This window comes from Suncus etruscus, chromosome 19 (assembly GCF_024139225.1).
Source record: "Suncus etruscus isolate mSunEtr1 chromosome 19, mSunEtr1.pri.cur, whole genome shotgun sequence".
Taxonomy (NCBI): domain Eukaryota; kingdom Metazoa; phylum Chordata; class Mammalia; order Eulipotyphla; family Soricidae; genus Suncus; species Suncus etruscus.
This window is the reverse complement of record NC_064866.1, coordinates 10,360,337-10,374,819: the sequence shown is the minus strand read 5'-3', so window position 1 is coordinate 10,374,819 and position 14,483 is coordinate 10,360,337. Positions and strand designations below refer to the sequence as shown.

The 14,483-nt window shown below is 40.4% G+C and overlaps 1 protein-coding gene and 1 pseudogene across 1 annotated transcript in view; both read right to left on the bottom strand.

The window, feature by feature from the left end:
• Window positions 1-14,483, bottom strand: part of RSBN1 (round spermatid basic protein 1) — a 52,496-nt gene that overhangs the window by 22,347 nt on the left and 15,666 nt on the right. The window lies entirely within an intron of this gene.
• LOC125997384 (40S ribosomal protein S15a-like) lies at window positions 7,022-7,421 on the bottom strand (annotated as a pseudogene).

Sequence of the window (14,483 nt, the reverse complement as noted above, 5' to 3'; positions counted from 1 at the left end):
GTGCTCAGAAGTTGCTCCTGGCTTGGGGACCATATGGGACACTGGGGGATCAAACCGCGGTCCGTCCAAGGCTAGCGCAGGCAAGGCAGGCACCTTACCTTTAGCGCCACCGCCCGGCCCCCATAAGTCATATTATCTATCTATCCAACCCCATCACTGCTTTCCTTTTTTCAAAGTTTTCCAGTCTTTTTTGGTTTTTTTTTTTTTTTTTTTTTTTTTTGGTTTTTGGTTTTTGGGTCACACTCGGCAGTGCTTAGGATACTCCTGGCTCCACACTCAGAAATTGCTCCTGGCAGGCACAGGGCATCATATGGGATACTGGATTTGAACCAATGACCTTCTGCATGAAAGGCAATGCCCTACCTCCATGCTATCTCTCCAGCCCAGATTGGTCTGCTTTTTTAATATGAACTTCAGAATCAATTTGTCTGTTCTAGAAAATAATGAAATTCTTATTGAAACCCTGCTTAATTTATAATATAGGGACAATCATCTTTTTGATACTGACTTTTGTTTGTTTCCTTTTGTGCCACACCAGTTAGTGCTCAGGGGTTATTTCTAGCTCTGCGCTCAAACTGCTCCTGGCAGCCTAGGGGGACCATATAGGATGGCAGGAATCAAACCCAAGTCAATCCCGGGTCGGCAGCAAGACAAATGTACTATGCTATGCTATAGCTCAGGCCCCCAACGCTGACTTTTAATCCCTTTAAGTGTTCCTTTGTGTGATGTTTTAATATTAATGAAAAGAAATCAGAAAAGGTTAAAAAAAAATGACATTCATTTTGAGACAGAAGAAATGGGGGAAAGGGAGATAGAAGAGAGAATACCATTAAAAATATATAAAAGCAAGAGATCCCAAAAATGGAATGCATCAGAACTAGTTTTACTTTTTAAAGAGGATTAGGTTTTTTTGTTTTTGGTTTTTGGTTTTTGGGTCACACCCAGCAGTGCTCAGGCTTACTCCTGGCTCTATGCTCAGAAGTAACTCCTGGCAGGCTCGGGGGACCATATGGATGCTGGGATTCAAACCACATCCTTCTGCGTCTAAGGCAAACGCCTTACCTCTGTGCTATCTCTCCCTTAAAGAGGATTAGTTTTAATAGCAGAATAAATACATGATCTATTATCAAAACCCCACTCAGGTGAGAATAAAACCAAAGGGCTATATAAATACAGAAATTCAAAGGGTATCTGTAAACATGACAGATATAGATTATCAAAATATTGATAGTTTTGAGGTTTTATCCTGGGCCAAAACTGGACAGACTTAGTCCTGATTCTGCACTCACTAGTCACTCCTTGTAGGGCCCAGGGACCATATAAGGTACCAACATTTCCTCTAAGTCTACCACGTGCAAGGTAAGCGCCCTATCCAGTGTACTGTCTCAAAACTTTTTTGTTGTTGTTGTTGTTGTTGTTGTTTTTTGTTTTTTTGTTTTTGGGTCACACCCGGCAGCGCTCAGGGGTTACTCCTGGCTATTGGTTACTCTTGGCAGGCACGGGAGACCATATGGGATGCCAGGATTCGAACCATCATCCTTCTGCAATGAAAGGCAAATGCCTTACCTCCATGCTATCTCTCCAGCCCGTTTCAAAACATTTTAAACAGTGGTTTTTTTTTCCCTTTCCTTTGTTGCTGAGAGATAATGAGCCATGTTTATTTGGTCCAGGGGTATGTAGCTGATGCAGGTACAACTCCTAGAATCCCATATGGTCTCCCAGCACCACTAAGAGTGATCTCTGAGTGCACAGCCAGGAGTAAGCTCTCAGCATGTGGCCCAAAAACAGAAACCAAAAAAGGGAAGAATCTACAAGGCCAAAAGAATTCTAACACTGATGCTTAGAGTTTTTCCCACATGACAAAGCCAGATTCCTTGTCCACTGATCAGATCATTATGTTCCATCTAAGTTTTCAGAGTTTCCAATCAGTTTTGAACTGATTCATATTTAACTATAACTAGATCGGGCTGAGGAAGATAGCTCAGAGATGAGCTCATGCTTCATATGCATGAGTCCTATTGGGTTTTATTGGGTTTAATCTCCAGTACTACACGGTCCCCCAAGAACCACTAGGAGAGAACCCTAAATACAATATTAAAAGTACCTAGCCTGAGTTCTACAAGTATGACCCCAAAAACAGAACAAATATACAAATAAATCACCAAACGTTTGGAGAAAATTCTAACATTAAACAAAAGGTTAAAACAAAAAACTTGATGGAATAGACAACTTAAGAGAAGAAATCAAAACAAGTATTATTAATTAATATCAGAGACATTGCATCCAGGAAATGCCAAGTTTTAAAATAAAAAAGAAAGCACAGAACAAATTAAATAAAAAATATTACAACTGGGGCTGGAGCAATAGCGCATCAGTAGGGTGTTTGCCTTGCAAGCAGCTGATGCAGGACGAACCTCGGTTCAATCCCAGGCATTCCATATGGTCCCCCAAGCCAGGAGTGATTTCTGAGCGCAGAGCCACAAGTAACCCCTGAGCATTACTGGGTGTGGCCCTAAAACAAACAAAAAATATTACAACTAAAAGAATTAGCCAGAAAAAAAAAAAAACTAGCTGAATCTCCCCAACAAAGTAAAATTAAAAAATAAAAGATAGGGTCCAGAGCGGTGGCAAAAACAGTAGGGCGTTTGCCTTGCACGCACCGACCTAGGATGGACAGCAGTTTGATTCCCCCAGCCTTCCATATGGTCCCCAAAGCCAGGAGCAATTTCTGAGTGCAGAGCCAGTAGTAACCCCTGAGCGTCACCAGGTGTGGCCCCCAAAAAAACAAAACAAACAAACAAATAAATAAAAGATAAAAATAAAACTAGGGATCGAATCAGAAGGAGTAACACTCTAATGAAGGCTTTAGCTTGGGGCCAAAGCTATAGTACAGAAGTAGGGCACTTGCCTTGCAGGAAGCTGACCCCAGACTGACAGTGATTCAAATCCCGGCATTCCATATGCCTGCCAGGAGCGGTTTCTGAGCCCAAAGCCAGACCCAAAAACCAAAAAAGAAAAAGGCTTTAGCGTGCACATAAGCACACAAACTGTGTCCTTGTGCTCAGCAGTGAATATACAACCAACAGTGTGAGAAAATTCACAGGGTGGGATTGAATCTAGTATTCAACTGTAATGATATTTTGGACCAGATGGTCAGAAGAAAAATGTGTTGTTTTTAGACCATTTTGTAGGTATGTACTATTTTCATAGTCAATAAAAATAAAAAATGTAGCTCCGAGATAGAATATTTCGTGAAGCCTTAGATTCATCCTGGCTCAAAACAAAACAGAAAACCTACTCAAGATATGTTACTTGGGGCCTGAGAGATAGCATGGAGGTAAGGTGTTTGCCTTTCATGCAGAAGGTCATCAGTTTGAATCCGGCTTCTCATATGGTCCCCTGAGCCTGCCAGGAACAATTTCTGAGCACATAGCCAGGTGTAACCCCTGAGCATCACCGGGTGTGGCCCAAAAACAAAAAACAAAAGTTTTTTTATTTTCTGATATAAAAAAAAAATTAAGTAAATGTGGTGTTTTTTGTTTTTTTTTTGTTTTGTTTTGGTTTGGTTTTTTTTGGTTTTTGGTTCATACCCAGCAGCGTTCAGGGGTTACTCATGGCTCTACGCTCAAAAATCGATCCTGGCAGGCTCGGGGGACCATATGGGATGCCGGGATTCAAACCACCGTCCTTCTGCATGCAAGGCAAACGCCTTACCTCCATGCTATCTCTCCGGCTCCAAGAAAATGTGTTTAACCAGCTGTGGTATTGTAAATATACTTTGGCCTCACAGCCTGGTTGTTCCCAGCCAGTCTCCTGATGGTGTCTCACGTTGCACCATTTGCTTTAGAATATTTTTTTTCTTCTCTTCCTTGTCTAAAAACTATGTGCAACTTATGGTCAGGTGTAACTTATAGAGCAAAAAAATACGGTAATACACTGGATTTCTTAATAGCAAAAGTAGGGGTTTAAATAAAGACCCTGGAGCCTAGAAAGAGTGCCTTGAATGTGGGCTGATTTGGATCCCCAGCACCACAGAGCACCAAACACCCCTGGGGTGGGCTCATTTAATCCATAGTATGGCACAACATGGCTCGGGAGCAGCACTGCATTGACAGGTCCTTGCACTGAACCTCTAATCCAACTGGCTGAGAATCACCAGGAGAGGCTGTCTTCCTGAGCACTGTTTGTGAGAAACAAAGAGAAGATACCTAGGCACACATTCTTTTTTGTTTGTTTTGTTTTGTTTTTGGGTCACATCCAGCAGTGCTCAGGGGACCATATGGGATGCCGGGATTTTGAACCACCATCCTTCTGCAGGCAAGGCAAGGCAATACCTCCATGCTATCTCTCCAGCCCCGAGACACACATTCTTAATAATTAAAGACATTCGATCAATGCCTTTATAATGCAATGGTAAAGACTTTACAGACATTATAGATGGTCTCATCTGAGTTTCTGATTTCAGATAACAGATTAGTTATAAAGAAAGAAAAGCAGAAATCTCAGGATTCTCCATGTATAAGAGGCATCAAATGCAAATAAAGAAATGTATCCCCCACCAAGGTTTACATATTTTCTAAGAGCAACACAGTAAAACTATAAATTGAGAATAGAGATTTACACTAGCAAGAAAGATAAACCTTATTTAATGCGGGAAACATAGGAAGCAAAATGTCACTTTATATAATTTGTACTTTTCTTTATATGGAAATGAAAACAAAGTGATGAGGGTTAAAGGTGTGCAGAATTTCTATTTGGAAAAACAAAAAAAATCGGTAGAAATGGGATAATGATAATGGCTGTAGAACACTGTGGAAGTATTCAATGCACTAAATTACACACTTAAAATCATTCATATAATGCATGGGGGGGGGGAACGACACACCCAACAGTACTCAGAGGTTACTCCTGGCTCTCCACTTAGAAATTGCTCCTGTCAGGCATGGGGGACCATATGGGATGCCGAGATTCGAACCACAGTCTCCTGGATCAGCCGGCTGCATGCAAGGCAAACGTCCTACACCACTGTGCTATCTCTCCAGCCCCATACAATACTTTTTTTTGTTGTTTAGTTTTTGGGTCACACCCAGCAGCGCTCAGAGGCTCTATGTGCTCAGAAATCGCCCCTGATAAAGCAGGGTTGCTGCCCAGAAAAATTACCAAGCCAGTCAAGACAAGATACCCAGTGACCTGATAAGACCCAAAGATGGTGAGTGAATAATCACTCTGGCCCCCTAGAGCTGGACTGAATGTGTGTACCTTTCACTGGAATATCAGTGCACATGGGTCCCTGTTCATAACGGCTTGATGTTGCTCTGGTCCATCTACCTGCATTTCTCACTCTGGACTTTACATTACATGTCAGGCTCCCTAGAGATTCTCCTGCACACATGTTTCAGAGAAGGGTCCCTTCCCAGTGTTGACAAGTTCCTGATCTAAAGGCCTTCTCAGGGCTGATAATTTACCATTTACTACAGGCACTAAATCAGAGAGACACACCCTCCCCGCAATCTCCCACAAATGATGATGAGCCAGCTACCATCTCTGCAGACTCAGTCTGAAAACGGCTCAACCAGAGATACCTCCAGGCCCCAAGCACTGAGACAGGTGGACAATGCTGGCAACCCAAGTTCTGTGCACTGTCAAATGTTCAATGGATTTATCAACAGAAATTATACCAAAGAAGATGGCTTCGTTCACAGGACAGCTATTAAGAGAAACAATCCCAGGAAGTTTCTGTGTAGGTTTGGAGGTGGGGAGACTGGAGTTTGATGTCATGAAAGGAGAAGTGTCTAAAAGCTACTAATGTATCCAGACCTGGAGGAATGCCAGTGAAAAGTAACAGCTATGTTCCCAATGACATAGGTTCTGCATGCCCTAACCTTACTCAGCTACCCCATCACCTACGGTTACAGAGGCCCCCTCAGGCGGAACAAAAGCAGGCAGTGAAAGGGAGAGAGCTGAAGACTCTGGGCAGCATAACAGATGCCACTGTCTACCATCTTTCCTCTGCTGGTGGCACTTTTTGCCAGGACCTCAGCCCCTCACCTATAGAAGCTTATCAAGGAAACCCCAGTAACCACCACAGAAGATGGAGAAAATGAAGGATCCAAGCCGAGGAGAAGCTGCTTTCAGAACCTGTGGTAACTTTCTCTTAGGTTAATCTCTTGACCCTATTTGCACTGGTTACTATATTGCTGGTTAAATTGTGTTTCATCTGTATGGATCTTTTTGTTCTGTTTTATGCCCACTGGAAACAAAATATTTTGTTCTAACTTTAGTGGTTTAATATTACTTTGCACAATTCTGGGGAAACGCATAATGTTGTTCATTTTTAAAGTTCTCAGCTGTCCTAGTAAATGTTTCCAAATTGCTATGATGTTTTATTGTCTATTAGTATGCAGCAACTTATTCTCCAATTGTGTCTGCAAAAATATTCTAATGGCTTGGTCCACAGAAATAGATGAAAGTAGGAAGTAGATCTTGGATACTAGAGACTCTTATTATAGTGCTCATTCTAAGAATGCTTAGCAACTTATTTTCAAACTATATACATGTCTTCAGAAAGGTTCTAATGCTTTTTTTTTGGATTTTTGGTTTTTGGGTCACACCGGTAGTGCTCAGGGTTTGGTTACTCCTGGCTCTATGCTCAGAAATCGCTCCTGACAGGCTTGGGGGACCATATGGGATGCTGGGATTCAAACCACTGACCTTTCTGCATACAAGGAAAATGCCCTACCTCCATGCTATCTCTCCGGCCCCAGAAAGGTTCTAATGTTTATGTTCAGAGAAGTCTATAAAAAAAAATGTGTGGTATGTATAAGATATGGAAAAGGCTGCTTGAGAATGATGTATACATTTTAAACTTTAATGCTTTGAGTTCTGATCTGAGGTTCAGCCTCTAGCGGAAAAAAGTAGAACAAAAGTTTTGTAACTGTTCTCGTTTTTTGTTTGTTTGTTTTGTTTTGTTTTGTTTTGTTTTCCACAGAGGTTTTATTTTATGGACTCAAAAATTACATCCCTAGAAAAAGAATCCCAGGATTTTCCCTCCTGTGTGTTTTTGTCTCGTTTCTTCATGGTCCACGATGCCAGCTGAGATTGTCAGTACAATGAAACTGAACTAACGGGACAGGAGTAGATTTTTTTGCCACTTCTCTAGATCTTTGAGCTGCACGTCAAATCTGGGACTGATCACACCACATTTGCTCAATCTGCCTCTTAATGTGATGACAATTTTCCTGGCTCTGTGATCGTGGGATGATTTCAAATTCACCAATGTAATCTTGCTTCATCATCACCGTCAGGAACGAGACAAAGACCTTGGAGCATGGTCTGATGATGATGAGTACCTGGCGCTTGTCTTGCTTCTCGGCATTGTTGATGCTCTTGAGGGCATCGGCCAGGACATTCATATACACCATGGTGGTGGCACAGAAAGATGGCCTTATAATTTTTCTCGTTTTTTGTTTTGTTTTAAACAGAAAGGGTGGAAATGAAAGATGATACTAATAGCCCTAAACAAAGCTGTTCCCCCAACTTCCTTTTTCCCTAACCTCTTATTTTGATATGTAAAAGCCCACCTGGATTACAGGACCTTCCCTCATCTTAGTGGATTTGGTTCTGGAGAAGTGAGAGCAGTTCTGGCTTTAGTGGGGGAGAGTGCAGAGAGAGCACATGGCAGTCACTGAGGCAAAAAGCAGGCTGAATCTTTCTCTTAATTGCTTGGTATTATTTCTCCGCCACTACCCTGCTTCATCAGATATGTCTGCCTAAGGTGTTAGAAACATGGTGCTTGGGACAGTCTCACCACTGTGGATATTTTTATTTTACATTAGAAAAAAGTGTTTTTAATTAACTGACCATCAAGCACAGTGGTAGGGCGTTTGCCTTGCACGTGGCTGATCCAGGACAGACCGCAGTTCGATCCCCTGGCGTCCCATATGGTCCCTGAAGCCAGGAGCAATTTCTGAGCACATAACCAGGAGTAACCCCTGAGAGTCACCAGGTGTGGCCCCAAAACACCAAAAAACAAACGAACAAACAACAACCAAAAAAAAAAAGAAGAAGAAAAAGACTAGCCAATAATCTCCTAACCTTGGACCTGTGAGAGGCATTCTCACTTTCAAATACACAATGAAAAACCAAGGTAAGTCAAAATGTTTTTAAAAAACTAAGAATGAAGGAAAATGAACCACATGTTTATCCTGTTCTATTTATTTTATAGAGCCACCTACTTGTTTCTCCTTTAACATTAACACTAAGTTATTCCCCAAGCTACAAAGCATTCTACTAGTTTGCACCCTTAATTGATAATACCAATTTACTATGAATTTTTTGTTATTTATATTAATCAAAGTGGGGAAGCACCAAGCAATAATTCCTCTTGGGGCCTTTTCACAACTCAAAATGAAAAGAACATTTTTTGGTTTTCTCTTTTTTTGTTATTGTTTTTGGGTCACACCTGGCAGTTACTCCTGGCTGTACACTCAGAAATCACCCCTGGCAGGCTTGGGGGACCATATGGGATGCCGGGATTCGAACCACCGTCCTTCTGCATGCAAGGCAAACACTCTTACCTACATGCTATCTCTCTGGCCCCATTGTTTGTTTTCTCTTAAAGAGAACTGCGTTCCTCAGTTAAAATATGCACATTTGTCAGATAAGTTTTAAATTTTGATGGTAGACATACTTCCTTAATCTACCCTACACCCTCTGACTATGTATAGACATAAACATGCATGCCCTTTTTCACCATATTCAGCCTTGAACTACTTAGCTGCGAAAGGTAAAACTAGACTGAAATGGTGATATTGAAAGCAACTCCCACTGAGCTTCCTTACATTTTTAGTGTTTTGTTTCTGTTCACAATTCATATAAAGAACTGAAGATCTATGCATTAGTTTGCAAATCAGCAGTATCAGTGTTATCTAGGCGTATGTTGCACATTCAGGCCATATCTCAATCTAGACCTATAAAATCAAAAGCTGCATTCTATTGAGGATGGGGCTTGAACCATACCTGTGGTGCTTGAACCACATCTGGTGGTACTTAGAGGCTACTTTAGTTCTTGCTGGAGGAGGTGGGGGGTTAGAGTGTGGGAAACCATGAGGTTGCAGATCTAACCAGGGTCAGGTCAAGTCACATGCAAGGCAAATCTTTACTCCTATACGACCTCTCCAACAAAATTTTAGTTTTATATGTAGATTAAAATTTGGTAAAGAGGGGCCGGAGAGATAGCATGGAGGTAGGGAGTTTGCCTAGCACACAGAAGGATGGTGGTTCGAATCCCAGCATCCCATATGATCCCCGAGCCTGCCAGGAGCGATTTCTGAGCATAGAGCCAGGAGTAACCCCTGAGCGCTGCCAGTGTGACCCAAAAACCAAAGATAAGATAAGATGAGATGAGATGAGATGAGATGAGATGAGATGAGATGAGATGAGATGAGATGAGATGAGATGAGATGAGATGAGATGATGTATAATATAATATAATATAATATAATATAATTAATATAATAAATATAATATAATATAATATAATATAATATAATATAAAATATAATAAAAATAGTTTACACGTCCATCCATGTATAGAAAAATTCCATGACTTCATTTTTCCTGATGGCTGCATAGTATTCCACTGTGTATATGACTTAGAATATTTAATGGCCATAGTTTGAAAAGTTTTTACCTTGGAAATGTTCCTAATTAAGTTTCTAATCGAGTAACCATTATTTTCCATTCACATCTTTGGGGGACACAGCCACCAAGCACTGTTCAGGGGGCACGGGGACACTCCCAGCGGTACTGATTACTATTCTACTTATTTCTAATAATATTTCTAATTATTCCGGATAGTCCAATGCTTCAACCCATTGATGCAGTGCTGCTGAGACCCAGTGGGACAGGAGCCACCAAGGCTATACCTGGTAGTGCTCAGGATTAGTAACAGAAAGCCAGGGATGCTGGGAACAGAATTTAGTGCTTCATGCATGCCAGGAATGTGCTCCAGTCCTTTGAACCATCTCCCTAACCTCTCTTTCTTAATTTTTCATTTGAAGGTAATGCTTTATCATCACTCCATCATCCTTAAAACCTAGAAAATGCTATCTTAATTTTTCTTCGATCTCTTCAATCTCTTATTTTGTTTGTGAGCTATACCCAGTGGTGCTCAAGGGCTGGTCTTGGCTATGGTAGGAGGATCATTCAGTCATTTGGTGCTGGACATTAAGCCAGGCCTCCTGCATCCAAACAAAGCAGGTACTTCATCGCTTTGAGCTCTTTCACCTATGAGTCAATTCTTATTTTAACCCCCTCTCATTCTAACACTGTCTCTGGATCACCCATAGATTATTGGATGGTTTTGTTGGGGGTTTTGGCTGATTTTAGTTTGCTTGTTTTTGGGTCACACCCAGCAGCACTTAAAGGTTACTCCTGGCTCTGTGTTCAGAAATCACTCTTGTAAGGCTCAGGGGACCTTATGGAATGCCAGGGATCAAAACCTGGTCCATCCCAGGTCACCTGCATGCAAGGCAAATGCCCTACCACTGCACTATCACTCTGGCCCCAGATTAATAGATGATTAAGCTGCATCTCAAACCTAAGCATGTCACCCAATCTTAGATTCAACCACTTAATAAGCATCTCTAACTCTTAATCTCCAGTTATCGTCAACTGAACACCTACCACCTTCGGAATCAGAGTCAATCTTCTCACCTTTTATTCAACTTATTACCAGCACAAGCTGCCCATTCTTCCAAATCACACCTTAGGAATTCTATATCCTTATCTCCGGTCAGTACAATTAACCCCACTTTTGAAATTACTCCTTGTTTCTATTCCTTCCCCTCTAGTGTCAATACCATTTGGACATGGATGGTCATCTGGTTTCCATAGTAACTAAGCAGCCTTGCTTCCAATCATTTTCCCCTCAAGTCCATCCTCCACTCCAGTATAATCTTTGCAAATATAGCTTCATACCACTCCTCCACTTAAACTCACCAATGAGTCTCCATTATCTTTTTAAAAAATCTAATTAATTTTTTCATGATCCTTATGTCTGTTGTAGGAATATGATGCCAGAAGAGCTTCACATAGATAAGGCATGTGCTTTACCACTTGAGTATCCTGATCCCTTACTTAGCTTTTTCGCATATCCTTTAATTTTGCCTAATCTCAATTCCAAAGATCCCTTTCCATCATCATGTACACTTGCCCCATTAAGCTATTTGGAGATCACTGACACTGACACAGTCTCTAAAACCTCTGTCTGTTTGCACAGGAAATTATTCCTTTTGTTTAAAATGCTCTTTCTAAACTAAGAACTATAAGCATCACACACTTTGAAGTATCTTTTCTAATCACCTCAAATCAGGTAATATCACAAATTGTGTTCATATTAGTGTTTTTCCTATGTATACTTCTATTCTAATACAAGACTATTCCATTTGCTGGTTTATTCATCTCCAATCAATTGAGCTCATCAATTAGTCCTGTTAAAAACGGGATGTCTGGGGCCGGCGTGATAGCACGCAGCAGGGCATTTGCCTTGCATGCGGCCAACATGGGATGGACCCAGGTTCGGTTCCCAGTATCTCATATAGACCCCTTAGCCTGCCAGGAGCGGTACTTGAGCGCAGAGCCAGAAGTAACACCTGGGCACTGCCGGGTGTGACCCTCACCCCCCCCAAAAAAAAAAGAACAGGATGTCCAACATACGATAGGTTCTCAATAAATGTTTCCTGAGTATCTTGAAATATAGTCTGAATAAGTATTATAGCTACAAATTTAAACTATAAGCAACTTCCAATGACTGTATCTCTAAGGCAAGGAAGGAAAGATTTTCTTATGCTTCACAGAACTTCATAAAATTTCACCAAAACGTAAGTTCAAAATATCCAAGGTACTAGCATAATTCCCAACTAGCAAAATGTATATGTGGGAAAAAAAAATAGAAGCAAATTCTTCTGAGTCTTTTTTTTTTTTTTGGTTTTTGGGTCACACCCACAGCACTCAGGGGTTCCTCCTGACTCTATGCTAAGAAATCGCTCCTGGCAGGCCCGCGGGAACAATGACCTTCTGCATGAAAAGCAAATGCCTTACCTCCATGCTATCTCTCCGGCCCCACTTCTGAATCATTTTAAACTGAGATAGGGGTTGAAGTAATAGCACAAGGGGTTGTACACAAGGCACGTGGCCAACCCAGGTTTGATCTCTGGCATCCCATATGGTATCTCAAGCCTACCAGGAGTGATTCCTGAGCACAGAGCCAGGAGTAACCCCTGAGTGCAGCCAAAAACCAAAACAAATAAATCAAGTATGATTGTTTGATTTCTCTGAGTAGTGTCAGACAAGTGAAAGCTCTAGTCTCTTTTCCAAGGGCTAAAGTAAAGAAGTACAGTAAAATAATACACATATTGTTAGGAAGGCCTTGGTGTACACCCTTCTACTTACTACCACATGGCCTTGAATAGCAGAGAACATCTCCAAGCCTCCGTTTCTTCAATGGAAAACATGAAGTTGCCTAAACCCCAATAGACTGTTTCAAATATTCAGCTAGGTATGTGACAACATTTCTATAAACCAGGAAATGCTAAATAAATATAAATTACTCTTAGCTTTTATCCCAATCTTCTGCCAAAGATTTTTGAAGTGTACATTTTAATTAATTTCATGGATTAATCTAGCCTCCCAAAACCACTACATCTCTCCAATGACTTCTTAAATGAAATTAGGTCCCAGAATTACTGGAGCATAAGATGTTTTAGATACTTAATAAAATCTAATTTATTCATAATCTACTATAGTCTTAAAAACCAGCTATTTTATAAATCTCAAAGTAAATCTCAAGGTAAGTTGTTGGTACAGTCATTTAAATTTCAGCTCCATTAAAAATTATTTTAATAATTAATAAGAGGACAAAAATCAGCAGGGAATATTTAAATAATGTCTTTTAACTCTTTACACTGGATATTGGCTATTAACATATACGCTTTGGTTCACTATACACTAATTAATGGGAAAGTTAAAAAGTCACCATCACAAAACCAAGATTTTCACCACCATCACCACCAAAATTTCTGGCTTATTTTTCATTTATGCTTGCAAGTTTATCATTCAGAAGATACATTTTGCTGCATTTTTCTAAACTAAAAAAGTGACACATGTTAATTCTGCTCTCAGCAATACATTTGTTATATGGGAACTCTAGAGGTTATGAGCTATCTTAGGGAGAACTGTCTCTCTTTCAGTCTCTTCTGCAATAGTGAACAAAAATAGGACTTCTTAAACTTCAAAGGGCCAAACTCCTTAAAAAAAAATAAAGAAAAAAGAAAAACCAGAATCTACTACAAAAGTCAGCACTTAGGTACCTGATTGTGGTAACAAGGCCAAAATCCAAGACGAAGCCCTTATTGCACATGGTGTTCCAACATCTTGGGCAGCCCCATCTTGCGACCTCTCCAGATTGGCTGCTCCTGCTCTCTCTCTACTGCAGAGAGAACTTCAATTAGAGAAATTCTGATGCTCATAAGTCTAAAATGGAGACTCCCCTCACTGGAGGCAAGGAAGGAAAGAATCACTAAAATGACTCAAGTTAGAGGAGGTTTTTTTAATCTAAGTGGCTTGAAACCACTAGAATACAAGCAGCTGAGAGTCTTATGCAACGTTCTATTTACCTAAAAAAAAATCTCAAGGAAAGAATAGCAGCAATTGTTAGATAACCTGAAAAAATAGGTTATATGATCAAATTCACTAACTTTTAAGTAGATTTATTAACTATAATATAAACTTACAGCTGACCATTCATACTCATAATCCTTATGAGAAATGCAAGCAAGAAAAATAACTAGGACACATTACCAACTCTGCATGCCCTGATAAACTTCGTTTTTTTAAAAAATGTCTGGTTAAACACCACCGATTAGGAAGGAATAATTTCCCTGCTGACTTAAGCCTAGCTGCCCAAGCAAGGCTTCAAAAACGTCTTTTTCTACAACAGTGCATAGGCAGAAGGAGCAGAGGTTACGGTGGTCTTCCGAGTGACACTTCTAAGTCACATGAATGGAATGTGTTTGTGGGACAGACTGCCAACAAGTTACTGAAAGTAGAGAAATGAAAAACAGCAAAAAGCTGGGAAATGAACAGACCAAAGTCTTCATGTGCTTTCATATGTCATAAAAAGGAAATCTTAATAAAGTTACTGAGGCTACCAGATCTAAATTATATCCTCCAAAGAAATATTACCTGCTTTGTCAAAGACTGGATTGCTGTTTAAGCTAGTTTTGATGACTTGCATAAAGACTTGCCTGTTGGATCAAGTCTTTCTTAAACCAAACAAAAAAAAAACAAACAAACAAACCATATCCTTAGGAACTCAGCAACTGAGATCTTACAGTTAGAGGAACAAAACAATTTGAATTACCTTTTAAACCATGAATCATTTCAAAAGTATGCTGGTTATGTGTTATACAACGAAATGAGGT